Here is a 14,770-nt window from a genome sequence, read left to right on the forward strand (position 1 = left end):
GATGGCCTTCCTGCTGACACAGCTCACACAGCAAGTTCATGTGAACAAGACACACACAAGACATGTAAGGGGAAGTGGAGCCGTCAGAGATGTGAGGAGATCATTTCAAAATAAGTAAGGATCCGCCTGATCAAAGAGAACCGAAATCTCACTAGTTCCCTGATTTGGAGGGTTATTTTTCTTGGTGTTCCGGAACCTTCCCCAAAATTAAACGATCCACTATTGATGGAACTAAATAGCTTCTGTGTCTGGCTCTTTTTTGGTCTGTTTGATTTTGTTTTGTTGTTGTTGTTGCTGATTTGAGGGGACTGATAGGGTCTGTAGGTGAGACTAGCTTCAAAATTTACAAACTTGTTCTGCTGCCCAGGTTTGCTTCAAACTTATAGAGATCCCTCTGCCTCTGCCTCCTGAGTGCTGGGATGAAAGGCATGCTCTGCAATGCAGGGTTTAAATTTTTTATTTATGTGTTTATTTCTATATTTTTCTAAATTGATTTTAGAGCATTAGAGACAATATGACTTGTTCCCCAAAGGCACATGGGAGTCTTGGTGAGGGTCCTCATCAGCTGAATAGACAGACATTTTGGGTTTTAAGAAAATCAAAATTATCATTTCCTTAGTATTCTGGAGCAAGGTGTGTGTGTGTGTGTGTGTGTGTGTGTGTGTGTATGCATGTGTGTGTGTGTGCCTGTATGTGTACTTGTGCATATGTGATATATATATGATATATATGTGGATACCCATATATTAAATAGAGGTGTATTTATATTGTTGTGAAGAATGACTGGCCACCAAGTCATTCCAAGTCATTCCAAGTGCTGCCACCCCCCCCTTTTCCTTATATCCAGCTTCTTTTGGTTCAATGTCATACAAAGAAGTAAAGAAACAGCTCCAAGTTCCCTTAAATGCCAGACTCTAGATAAAAGCTGGGCCTAGCGGCACATGGCTACAATCTCAGTACTAAGGAGCTGCCCAGGGGATCAGGAGGACAACGCCATTTTGGCTGAATAGGGAACTGAGACCAACCTAGCCTCTGACCAATTAACTCAGGAACAAAACCCCTAAACTCCCAATAGAGAATATTCTAACTCCAAATTGGTGATTTTGTACATGGAGACATGCACAGCATCTGAAGACATTTTTGGTTGCTACTGAGTGATGGTTTCGATGCTCTTGGTGCCTAGAGGACAGAGGGCTCTGCCAATGCCCTGCAGCACACAGGCTGCCCCACCACTAATAGTGATGTGGTCATAGCAATAGTGTACACTTGTAATCACACTGGAGAGGTGGACATCAGAGAGAGGATCAGGAGCTCAAAGTTATCATTGCTACAATGGGAGTTCCAGGCCAATCCAAACAAAAAAAAAAAAAAAGAAAACAAGAAGGAGAAGGAGGAAGAAGAGGAGGAGGAAGAGGAGGAAGAGGAGGAGGAGGAAGAAGAGGAGGAGGAGGAGGAAGAGGAGGAAGACTGGCCAGAAGGAGAAACTGTGAAGAGAAAGAAGAGGCAATTCCATGGTATCTATATTGACACCGAGAACATAGAAGTCTTGCCCAGGGAACAAAGATGGGTGCTCTTAATGCAGAGTCTCCCCGAGCCAAGCTCATCCCCATGCTCCCACTAATGAAGTAAAATATAACATAAAACATGGGCTTGAGAGCTGATCAGGTTCAGATCCTGGAACTTAATACCATTGTGATGTTAAGCAACTCACTCAGCTCTCTCCCTCAGTTTCCTGATCTGACCATATGTTAGCACCCACAGCACAGGATGACCATGCAAAGACAATGGACCTTTATGTACAGACCAAGGAGTGGTACCAGCACGTAGGATGTGCTGATAACCTGTGCCTGAAGTCACTCCACATGGCTTCACCATGAAAGCAGCAACGCCATCCATGAGAACAGTTTCTGTAGGCAACATAAGGATATCAACCTACTGTGGATAGTTTTCAGTCGTGGGATGCTTGCCTGCATATCTGCAAGCCACTAACATGCGACCTATCTAAGAGCAGGGGCCGAGTTCTCAGTTTCATATTCATGAGACGGGCATGTCTCTCAATCTACAGACTGCCTGCCTAGCATTCGTGAAACTCTGGGTTTGGTTCCCAGCACCACATAAACTGGGCATGGCGGCACACTGCTGTGGTACCATTGCATAAGAGGATCGGCATTGCAAGGCTGCTGTCGGCTACACAATGAGTCAAGGCCAGCCTGGGCTACATAAAAAAACCACAGTGGGCTGGAGAGATGGCTCAGGGGTTAAAGTACTTATTGTTCTTGCAGAGGACCCAGGTTTGATTCCCAGTGCCCATACGGCTGCTCACGACCATCTGTAATTCCAGTTACAGGGGATCTCATGCCCTTCTCTGATCTTCATGGGTACCAGGCACACACAAGGTACACATGCATACATATATACAGGTAAAACAATCATACACATAAACTAAAATAAACAAATATTTTAAAAACTCACACGCATCCCCCAGACTGAAGCAATTGAGAAACTTTGATCATGCTCTGCAGACAAAGTGGCATTGACACCCGGGATGCAGGTCAGCCCCCCAAGTCAGCATGGGGAGAAGAGATTGTTCCACTGCAGAGGACAGTGCCAGAGAGCCACAGCATCTGGATTCGCTGGGACTTCATGCAGACAGTGCCTTGAAAGTACAAACATGCTGGGTACACGCACGTGCACACTCACGCACACACATACATTAAAAAAAATAAAAAGAAATGTCTTAAAAAGCAGAATATTGCCAGGTGGTGGTGACACACGCCTTTAATCTTAGCACTCAGGAGGCAGATGCAGGTGGATCTCTGTGAGTTGGAGGCCAGTCTGGTCTACAAAATGAGTTTCAGGACAGCTAGGGCTACATAGAGAAACCCTGCCTTGAAAAACCAATAAATAAATAAATATAAATAAAATAAAACAAAAAGCAGAATGTTTAAAATAAAAGATTTGAGAAAGAGTGAGCATAGCTTTCCATGGAGAGACAGCAGCCAGCTCCAGGAAGATCCTCTGCACATCTCACTCCCACCCAGGACCTGCTTGCACACCCGTGCTGGACCCAGAAGGGACAAGATCAATAAAATAATAAACATGTTTATGCAGCCTTGAGTGGTGCCTTGGAACCCAATGCCTCTTTACATACACCACAGCAAAACACAGCCCAGAGGAACGGCAGAGGCCAAGGGGAGAGGGGCTAGGTCTCCTGGTGAGACGCAGGTGCGTGGCCTCTGCCCTGTGTCCTTCCACGGAGCGCAGGAGACAACTTTGCGCAAAAGCCATCCATGCCTCCACAGTCATCTGTGACTCAATGGTGGTGCTGAATTGAGATCCAAATCTAGATCTCCCTGACCAGAAGCCCTGGATACCATGCAATCGCCAAGCTGGCTAAAAGTCCCCCCAAGTGCAGTATAGCTGAGCTAACCCAGCCTCTGGGACTTCACTTCTAGGTGAGTACCCAAGAGAACTGGAGCACATACCCACCACCAAACACGGACACGAATGCTTAGTAACTATTTCTGAGAACTGAAAAGCAGAAACAGCGCAAATACCCTGCATCTTATGAATGGTTAAACAAAATGTGGTACATACACAGAATGGTATCTGGCCATAAAGAGGAATTAAATGTGGCTAAATACCCAGATAGAGACAAACCCGGAATCCATGAAGGCTAAACTGGCAAAGACGAACCTGGAATCGGTGATGGCTCAGTCGGTAAAGTGCTTGCTGTACAAGCGTAAAGACCCAAGTTCAATCCCAGCAACCATGAAAAAATTCAGGTGTGGCGGTTCCTGCTTGTGACAGCAGTGCTTGAAGAGACAGACAGGCAGCTCTCGGGGGCTCAGTGGCCAGAAAGCCCAGCCTAAGATGCAGGTCCCATGTCTCAGGGAGAGACCCTGTCTCAAAATACAAGGTGGGTGGGTGGGTCCTGAAAAATGAGAGCCAAGGTTGACTTCTGGCATCCACACATATGCACACACATGCACACATACCTGTGCACACTCGTGCACACATACGCCCCCACCCACCAATTTCATATGCTAATTTCACTGGGCTAAGGGGTACCTAGCAGGCTGATAAGACACTGTTTGTGGGTATGTCTCTGAGGATGTTTCCAGAAGGGACTGGAATTTGAATGGGGGACCATGAAAAGGAGTCCGCCAGTAGGTGGGGTGCAGACCTCTACCAGGGCCTGAGCACAGAGCAACAGGGTAGAGGAAGAAGAGTTCACTCTCAGGCTGAGCTGGGACACTAATCTCCTCTACCCTCAGACATCAGAGCACCCAGCCCAGACTCAACACAGACTGAGCTGTGTGCAGTAGGAGCCCTGGGATTCAGACTGGGCCTCATGTCACGGGCCTCAGGTCTCCAAAGACTTTGGACTGGGACCCTTACCAACTTAACAGGAGCTCCAATTTGTTAATAGACTCTAAGATTTCTCAGACTCATAAATCAAGTGTACCAAGTACTCATTATGTATGCATATATATATACCTATATATAATGTACAAATATTGATTCCATATATATACACACAGACGCACACATACATACACATAACACATTACACAAACACATATACACATTTATACACATACACTCACTCACAGACACCTGTAACATTCCCACATATATACAAATATACATGCACACATACACATGTACATATACATACAGGCTATTTCTATATTTCTGGAAAATCCTGACATTTATATCAAATTCCCAGAATAAGCAGATTATGAAGTATATTGGTGGCAGCTGGGAGCTTGTGGGAAAGAGAAATGGGAAGTGATTGCCTCATGGGCACAGGGCTTCCATCTGGGATGGTGAAATCATTATGGAATGAGGTCATGGTAATAGTTGTACATCTCTGTGAATGAACCCAAAGCCACACTGAGCTTCAGACTGTCAGTGAGTTGACAGTGTGCCAGCAGCGTTTAGATTGAACATACACATGATATGACTCCTTGTTATGTGAGTATGAGGCCCATGTGGTCTACATAATGAGATCCTGTTTCAATAGACGAAAACATCTCTTAAACTGGGGCTATAGCATGAAGTCTTAGGCCCAGTTCCAACACCGCAGAGAGCGGATATGGACGCATGGTCCTGGAGTCCCAGCACTAGACAGGAAAACCAGAAACCCCATGTCCTCCTTGGTGACCAAGGGAGCTCAAGGCCAGTCTGGGCTACATGACACCCTGCCTCAAAAGCCAAAAACACAGCAACCCAAAGCAAACAAAAAGCCCTCCAGAAAACGCTGCGTTAGCAAGGGCGTGGAGAGTCCACCAACTGTAAAGTGCTGTGGCTGCTCTGGGAAACGCTCACAAGTTCCTTAAATCATAAAAAGAGAACTTTCGTCCAGCCCACAGCCCTGCTGCTGGGACTACATGTAAAAAAAAAATCTGAGGCACGGTCTCAAAGGTGGGGTGTGCAAACCCATTTGTAGGGCAGTGTTAGTCTCAAGGGCCGAGAAGTGGAAGCTGTGTCTGTAAGTGAGTGTGTCAGACTCACACAATGGACTAATATTCAGTCTTAAAAGGAGGAGAAACTTCAGGGAAAAGCCTTGAAAACATTATAGTGAGTAAAAGAGGTGGCCATAAAGGGCAAACTCCGTGATTCCGCTTTTATGAAATGGCCCTTCAGCTTCACGAAGACAGGAAGTAGATCGGCGGCGAGCAGGTGGTTAATGGGATGGAGGATGCTTTAACGGGCACCAAGTTTCACTTTTGCAGGATTAAAAAGTTCTGATTTGCAGCGATGTGAACTTACCCAGCACCACTGCCCTGCACAACGGAAAAGAGAGATCGGACACAGTGTTGTCTTTTTAAAAATCACGGTAAAATAAAACAAACAGACCGGGTATGATAGCTCAATCCTGTAATATCAGTATACAGAGGTTAGCCTGGGCTACATATGAGGACCCTGCCTCAAAACTCTCTCTCTCTTTCTCTCTCTCACACACACACACACATTCTCTCTCTCTCACACACACACACTCTCTCTCTCACACACACACACACTCTCTCTCTCTTACACACACACACTCTCTCTCACACACACACATTCTCTCTCTCTCACACACTCTCTCTCACACACACATTCTCTCTCACACACACACTCTCTCTCACACACACACGCATGCACACACACCTTCTCTCTCTCTCACACACACACATTCTCTCTCTCTCTCTCACACACACACATTCTCTCTCACACACACGCACGCACACACTCATACACGCTCACACTCACACGCATGCACAGGCTGGCAGGTATGCCCTCTTCAGCTATGTTGTGGAATTACACCTTCCATGGGTGTCCAAGGAACCCCAACCTCAGCACTGTACCTCCCTGACCTGGAACCACAGGCAGTAACTACAGGGCATACATTGGGATCTGATCACTGAATAGTTACTGAGTAAGCTGTTTGGCAGTCACATGCCCGGTCAAGCTGGTCAAACCTTTGTATGTTACAGACTGGTCAGTGGAAGCAAGGCATGGTGACCTGTCCACAGTCCCAAAGCCATTGAGAGATAAGGAAAGATGTGAACTCCGGCTGTAGCTCTTCTATGAGAGTATCTGACTTCAACATGCAATCAACACATAGTCAACATGGGATCAGGAATTCCCTACTGCAAATGAGAAATAAACAAGAAATTCCCCACAGTGGTCTTCAAGTTATACTAGTGATTCAGAATTTGGCGGACCTTGGCCTCTTTAATAACTCATAGAATGACCTATGTGAAACCCAGATAAGAGTTTTCAAAGGTTCATGGACACCCCCCCCAATTTTACCCAGATACCTCAGTTAAGAATTCCCTTAAATGCTTGTGTAGGTCCTGAGTTCAAGTGCTATGCACTTAGTTTTATGTCGACTTACATAAGCAAGAGTCACTTGGCAAGCAGGACACTCAACTGAGAAAATGCTTCCATAACATAGGCAAGGTTGGAGGGTCATTTGTTGATTGATGGTCCATGTTGAAGGGCCCAGCTCAGTGGGGATGGTACACCCTGGGTAGGTGGTCCTGAACGCTGTAGGAAAGCAGGCTGGGCAAACCATGCAGAGAAAGCCAGTAAGCAGCCTAGGTCCTGCTGCCTCCTGGCTGCTGAAGGTGCCAAATAGGTTTGTGAGCTGACTTTGGATGGGGCAAGCACTTTCTCATCTTCCCAGCGGCCCACTGACTCCCCTCCTACACAGCGCTGCTAAGGCTGCCTGCTTTTCAGTCACTCAAAGAAACATGGCGCGGTTGGGTGAAGGCGTGAGTGAGGGCATCTCTTGGAACCTTCTCTTGGCTCACCATGCTAGATTTTTCCTACCCCTATAAATTTTTTATCTCATAAGTTAGCAGCAGGGTTTGTGTAACTGCACACGGTAGTTGCTCCGTGTATTTTAATAAAGGAACTGGAGAATGAATGCAGTTTGGGACCACTGGCCAAACATACCTGATCTTGGCCTTCCTAAAAGCCAGCTCCTCTTCATTGCCGAAGTCTAGGGACACATCCTCAGTATCGTCCACGAGGGCCTGGGGGACACCAGGAACGGATGGCAGGCCCCACTGACACACACCCTGCCTCCACTGCAGAGTGCCCTTTCCTCCTAGACGGTCTGAGCTTCTTTTAGTCTTAGCCCCTTACCGCTCCAGGCTTTCCCCCACCCTCTTTACACTGGGGCCCAGTTCAGCCTTAGGCTCCAAGGCCAGCGCATCTATTTTCCTCCCTCAGGCTCTTTGCCATCATCCTCCTCACGACACGGCATCCCCGCAGCCCTACCTGTTTCATTCTCCTGGGTACCAGTTGACCCTACAGCGCAGGCTCCAGCTTCACCCTTCACCGCCTAAAGTTAAGGAAGCCCAGCAAGCAGCCGGCCTGAGGGATGCTAAGAGCTCAGGCTCCACAGCTTTGCTTTGCTTGTCTGTAGGGGGAGGGGCTCTGCGCAGTGCGCAGTCTCCGGCTAGGGCGGTTCCAGAAAGGATCCCCCAGGGAAGCTGTGACAGACGCTGAGCCTGGAGCTGCTGGCAGGAAAACGGACAGCCCTGCAGGACCCTGGACAGTGAGGGGATGGTGGCAGGGTGTGTGTGTGTGTGTGTGTGTGTGTGTGTGTGTGTGTGTGTGTGTGTGTGTTGTGGAGATTCCAGAGGGTTGAATGAATGTCTGTTCATTAGTATTCAGAAGCAACATTAAGGTTGGAAGAAAAGTTTTCAGGTTCTATGAAAAGCAGATTTTTCTGAGCCAGGCATAGTAGTACAGACCTGTGACCCCAACATCTGGAAATCTGAGGCAGAAAATTGTCTGGCTGCATAGAAAAACAAACACACAAACCAGGTGTGATCAGGATCATGTTGCTTGGCTTGGGGACTTTTGTCTTAGAAATGGGCACACTGGGGAGGTAGCTATTGACATGTGAAGACCTTATTGCCTCTCCTGGCCCAGGACAGGGTCACTCCACTTCCCCTAGGGCCTGCCCATCTCTTTCCAATTCCTACCTCACTAACTCTACAATTTTCCTCCCCCTGCACATCCCCGCCCTACTAGCCAAGCCTGTTGTTTCTGCTTTGCTGGTTTATGTTACTCCCTGCCCACAAGCAGGTGTTATCTGGTGACCCCACGGGGGACACTGGGCCATGAGACTCATGGCAGTTCCTTCCCTGCTGGCCCTGGTTGGGGTACAGTGAGGAGCTGCCTTACCTCCGATCCTCTGGCCATAGAGATGCTGTCTGGCGGAGAGGTGGAGGGGACTTCTCCTAGGACAGAAGGTCACCCTCAGGGGTCAAGTCTTTAGAATTGTTTTCCAAACCATGCCTGACATGGTAATGTTGGCTTGTAATCACAGTACTTAGGAAGGTGGGAGCAGGAGGGTCACGAGTTCTAGGCTAGCCTAAAGTACAGAACAATCTCAAGGCCAGCCTGGGCAACTTCATAAGACCCTATCTTAAAAGTTTATTTTAAAAAGAAAGTAGGGTGTGTGTGTGTGTATGTGTGTTTGATAGAGTTCTAGAGTATTTGCCTTGCATATAAGAGGCCTTTGGTTCAGTCACCAGTACCATGTGTGTTTGTGGTGTGTTAGGGAATATTATGGTGGTTCCAGAGGGTTGAGTGAATGAATGTGTGTGTGGGGGGGGATGTTGTGGAGAATATAGATATATATATCCATGTCCAGCATCCAGCATCAGTTCTAGAAGCTTCTAAATCCTCTACTTCTCAACCGCCACCATAGTACACTGGAATCAGTCCAGTGGATTGCCAAAGCTCCCAGGGGTCAGACCCAGTGCCTTCTCTCCAGCTTCCCAGGTGGCAGTGTCTGTGGAAGGGCCTGGGAATGGAGTCTGCCTCCGCTAAAGTGATATTAAGGCCGGGATTGGCCTCGAGGCATCAGGATCTATGACTATGGAGGTTGTGCTTTCTGGAAAGTTCGGTTGCCTCTTCCCCACCCACAGCTGGCTCCAGGCACAGATATGACACTGAGAAGCCAACAGGAGTGGACTGGGGGAAGCGTTCACAGTGGAGACCAGGTGGGCGTGAGCATTTAGGGGCTTTTCCTCTGACTCTGAGCACCTGAGCAGTTGGGAAAACCCCCTTGGAAGCCCCATCAGGGTTAACGGACACCACTCTCAGGTGATCCTCAGAAATGACCACTGCTAAGGTTACCACATGAATATGAGGTGACTGTTCTCCCCCTGACCTGGCCTGTCCTCACAGGGCAGAGGATGGGAGGGCAAAGACCAAGCACTTTGCAGGGAGTTTATCGTCAGCCTTGAAGTTGGCTCCAGCCACCTTGTAAGTGGGGTTTGAGGGCAGAAGCCAGGGCTCTGGCAGGATCGATAAGCCAGGCTCAGCTACTCGCCCCATACTCCAACAGGAGAGATGAGGGAGAGGGAGACAGGAGAGACTAGATAACACACTGGGAAGAAACAGATGGCAGGGCCTGCTGACCCCGTCTTCAGGGCACAGATACAAACTTAGTTTAGAAGAGGGGACAGGAGCGAGAGGAGTTATATACGCCGAGTGAGGTGGTCCTGGCTAAGGTATAGTCCTGCCCCCCTCTGTTCAGCTTGGCTGTACCCCCTGGTTTGAAATATTGTTACTCTTGTATCTCTGATATGAATGGGGGAGTAACCTGCTCTTCCCAGGTGATCTGCTCCAGGAGCTGCTGCACCATGAGGGCTGACAGCGTCTGCAATCGGTTCGCCAGGGAAGTCTGCTGTTCTGGAGTCGTGGGCGACTGCAGGTCCTACATACTATCCCGTCTCTTCAGTCTTGAGGGGAAATGAAGGTAAACAGACAAGTCTTAGTAAGTCCCATGGCTATACCTAGAATTAGGCAGGAGTCCAAAATAAACACAAGGAGAGACAAAGTAAAGGGAGAGATGCCAGGTTCCTCCCGGCTTTTAGTTAGCGAGGAAGTCACCTTTCACTAGGTAGCTTTGAGGATTCTGGTCCAGGCCTTTGGAGTCTCCAGGGAGGGGTTTGGGAACCTACTTCTCATAAGGAAAATACTAGTATTTGGAATATGGGGAGTACTTAGAGCAGAAACTTGTGGAAAATCCCTTTTCTTCCATGCTCTCTGCTCCTCTTAGCCTACTTGGGGCAGGGAGCAGAAACTCAAGGTTCAGTCTTATCCCAGATCCTGTAGCTGAGCCGTGGGGCCAGACCGGTCCCTGTAGGGGCCCCAGGCTATGTAGCCCAGGCTCTGGAGACCATCAGAGCTCATTGTCTGGTGGTCAACAGGCCTGAATGGGTGGCCTGTGCGGGAGACACCATCTCTAAAGTGACCACACTTCTGCCATCCTGGATGGCAAGAACTGGAACACAGTTCATATAAAATGCCCTTCCCAGAGTACAAGCTTAAAAAACTATGCCCTGGGGACAGTCATCCACATAGGAGCCGGGATCTGAGGAACCCGTGGGCCCACAGCACAAGGTCTAACTCACCCTTCCATGAGGTGCCTGTCTTTGCAGCAGAACCAGTGAGTGACAGACTTCAAAGAGGTGAGCTTAAGGAATCTAAGTTAGATGATTTTTTTTTAAAGATGAAGTCTTGTGGGTTCCAAGCTGATGTCAAACTCACTCTGTAGCTAAGAATAGCCTTCTGCCGGATCCTCCCAGTTCTGCACCCCGACTGCTGGGATCACCGTTGTGTATCACCATGTTTGAAACTGGGACTTGGTGAATGCCAGGCAAATGGTCTACCAACCGAGTGACAGTCTAGCCCTCACCTTGTGTGTGTGTGTGTGTACAGCCACATATGTGTTTGGTATATGTGTGTGCAAGTGCACGCACACACACACACACACACACACGTATGTGGCGGAACAGGCCTTCTGCAATTGGTTGAGAGAGTGGAGCCTGTCACCCCAGAAATAGGTGCTTCCTGGACCTCTGGTTTCCTCTGAGTAGCTGAGGTCCAGCACCTTCTCTATAGCTCCTGTGCTGGAGAATGCATAAGAGCCACCCACCCTTCCCCTAGAAGCTAGAGATGCAGTTATGTTAGCCCCATAGAGAGGGTGACCTGCCTAGTTAGAACCTTTGACCTTCCTTCCCTGACGTGGGCCTAACTCTTGCGGATACTCTGTTAACACCCGCCAGGCTAAGATTCCTAGAAAGTCCCAAACTCCTTGCTACCTCAGGGTTCCTGTACCTGCTGCTTCCCAGTTCCACATCCTTCCTTTCCCGAATTCCCCAGGGCCAAAAGTAGGAAGGCCCTTCTCAGGAGTGTCCCTCATCTGGCTCACTCCCTACCCACAGGCTAAGTCCTCTCTAGTTTTAGGATCTAAACTGCAGCTGGACTTGTTTCCTTCCTTAGCACTTTCTGATAAGCTTCAGTCTTCTTGTCTTAATGGCCTGCTGGGCTGTCACCTACCCACACTCTATCTAGGACTTACCTCTAGATCAGTGGTTCTCAACCTGTGCCTCGCAACCCCTTTGAAGGTGTTGAATCATCTTTTCACAGTGGTCATCTAAGACTATTGGAAAATGCAGATATTTACATTTTGATTCATAACAGTAGCAAAATTGCAGTATGAAGTAGTAATGACATAATTTTATGGTTGGGTCACCACAACATGAGGAACTGTTTTAAAGAGTTGCAGCCTTAGGAAGGTTGGGAATCACGGCTCTAAAAGAATAAATGAACTTTAGACAGATGAAGGAAGCTCCCTGAACGTTCTGGGCACCGGGTGTGTGTTAGTGAGGAAAAGGTGAATAACCCCATGCAGTATGCCCGACAGTGTCTCCACCCAGCCTGGAGAGCTAGAAATGGTGAGGCTCTAGAACCAGGGAGCAAAGAGAGGCGTGGATACCCATGCACGTCCTGTCTGGAGCTCCGAGTCCCCACTCACACACACACTGCTAGCCCAGGGCCCCTGTTTCCCTGCCGGCCCAGCTCTCAAACACCCACTCTGTATATCTAGGACACGTTTCTGCCCTCAGGTTCTGAGCCTGACGCAGTGGAGGCGGCTGACCCAGGCTGAACTGGGAGTCCTGTTCTGGGGACTTTTCAAGATTGTTGTTTCTATTTGGAAACAGTTCAAAGGCCTTGGCCAGCAGGCACAAGACTCTGCTGTCCTTGACAAAAGGAGACTGGTGAGCCTTAGAGCCAGCAGGCAGAATCACCACTTACGGGAAATGCACCCGCTGAGGAGAAAGACCCTGGCACCTATCCAAACTGGATGAGGAAGCCTTGTGAGCCACACCACACACTCTCTCTGGATGGGTGGCATGACTGAGCTCTGCGAAATGGCCCAGGGGTATGTGCCCTGCCCCCTTTCACTAAACACAAAAACAAAACAGAAGCAGGCAGCCACTTGAGTTGCCTGAGTGCTCACACCCTCTTCAGCTGGGTTCAGCTGGGTTTGCCTCCTATCAGCTGGGCTATCTCTGGCAAGCTGCTAAACCTTCTGAGTCTCAAGTTGGTCGTGCAATAGGTGAGACTGATGGTGGCTACTGCTGGGGGCAGCTGGATGGAATAAGAGACCCTCGTTGCCATCTGTTAAGAAGGGAGATTACATATACCATGCCTTTGCTAAGTGTCTTGGTTAGGGTTTCTATTGTGCAATAGAACATGTGACCAAAAGCAAAATGGGAAGGAAACTGTTCATTCCATCTTATAAATCTTCAAATCCCAGACCATCATTAAAGGCTGTCAGGTCAAGAGCTCAGGGTCTGAACTGGAAGCAGGAATAAAGCAAAGGCCATGGAGGGGTGCTGCTTACTGGCTTGCTCACTCCTGACTTGCTCAGGACACCTTGTCCAGCAGTGGTACCACCCACAATGGCTGAGTCCTCCATTATCAATCACTAGCCAAGGAAATGTCCTACAGACTTGCCTACAGGCCAGTCCTATGGAGCCATGTCCGCAACTGGTATTGCTTCTTCCCAGATAACTCCAACGAGGACAGTAACAGACAGTGGCTGCTTTGTCAATTCTGGAAGATTAGAAAGGGGGACAGGCAGTGTCCACTGTGTAGCCCAGAGACTGTGGGGTTGAGAGTTCAGAAGCCAGGGAAGCCACCGGGTAGCAGGGGACTTGGGTCTGTTGCCTTCTGCTCCTGGATTTTCCCCCCAAGAGGGAATGCAGAGAGGAGGTCTCTGCAAAAACTGTCGTGCAGTTGAAACCCAGAGCCACGATGACCTTCAGGCATGTTTGAAGTGAACTGGAAAGTTTAAGCCATCAAGTAAAGTGAAGTTTCTGGCCAATATCCAAGTCAGATGTCACCGTGGTGATATTCCCATTCCTGGTATCTTGTAGAGACTGGAAATGGAACCTGTCCTGCAGACTGAGTGGCCCAAACAACAGACTTTTGTCTCCCAGTTTTGGGGGCTGAAAGCCTGAAGTCCCGGTGTCAGTGAAGCCTTCCCCCTTCAGCCTGTCCCAGGCCTTCCCCTGTTTTCTACATTGCTTCCTTTTTTTATGGCTGCCTGTGCTAGCTCACAAAAACTCTGACTGGTGCTGGACACACAGATAGTGTAGAGGTCACTGGGCTGTTAGCTACCTCTGGTCCTGGCTGAGGGAGCTTGATATGGCCTGGCCCAACAGATAACACAGGTCACAGGTTATTAATCTCCTCCAATTCTCAGATTTCTGGATAGAAGGGCAGGTTTTTTCTTTTTCTTTTCTTCTTCTTTTTTTTTTTTTTTTTGCTATTGTTGTTTTATTATGTCTTTCCCACTGGAAAGACAATTCTGCATGTGTAACATTCCTGGCTTCTGTGAAGATCTCTGGGCACCAGGGACTTCATGCTGTGCTCCCAATACTCAGCTACTTCAGACAGCTCAGGACCATCTGTCTAAGGTTATGGAGTTTGAATCCACCAGGAAAAGACTAAAGACTCAATCTAAATTATAATTAAATTAATTTGTTATTACTGCTAGCAGGACAACAAAAACTGTGCCTTTTGCTGTTTTATGTCCCCTGTGTGTCCCCATCAGGGTCCCTTGTTGTCCAATGTCCCCTGTGTGGCCCCCATCAGGGTCCCTTATTGTCCCATGTCCCCTGTGTGGTCCCTATCAGGGTTCCTTGTTGTCCCATGTCCCCTGTGTGGCCTCCATCGAGAGCTTGGACAGAATCTAGTTCTTTTGGCCATCACAAAGGAGCCATGTGAAAGTTGTCACACAAACCAGGCTACTTTAGGAAAAGGAAAGAAGTGACATTAATGACTGGACTAGAGTGGGGTCTTCCTGGGCAAGCAATAGTGCAGTGTCACCAGCTTAGGGCTGACTATCACAAAAACACCACTTGTGTTGAACTGGGCCCTCCCATGTCAATAT

The 14,770-nt window shown here is 48.4% G+C and overlaps 1 protein-coding gene across 1 annotated transcript in view; it reads right to left on the minus strand.

The window, feature by feature from the left end:
* Positions 1-7,917, minus strand: part of Tvp23a (trans-golgi network vesicle protein 23 homolog A) — a 28,806-nt gene extending 20,889 nt beyond the window's left edge. Inside the window, exons 1-2 of the mRNA XM_050134451.1 lie at positions 7,780-7,917; positions 7,453-7,532 (exon numbers count right to left, since the gene is read on the minus strand). The gene's annotated coding sequence lies outside the window, so the exon portion shown is untranslated. The remainder of the gene's footprint in view (positions 1-7,452; positions 7,533-7,779) is intronic.
* Positions 7,918-14,770: the final 6,853 nt, after the last annotated feature.

This window comes from Alexandromys fortis, unplaced genomic scaffold, assembly GCF_014885135.2.
Source record: "Alexandromys fortis isolate MF-2015 unplaced genomic scaffold, M_Fortis_MF-2015_v1.1 scaffold_29, whole genome shotgun sequence".
Taxonomy (NCBI): domain Eukaryota; kingdom Metazoa; phylum Chordata; class Mammalia; order Rodentia; family Cricetidae; genus Alexandromys; species Alexandromys fortis.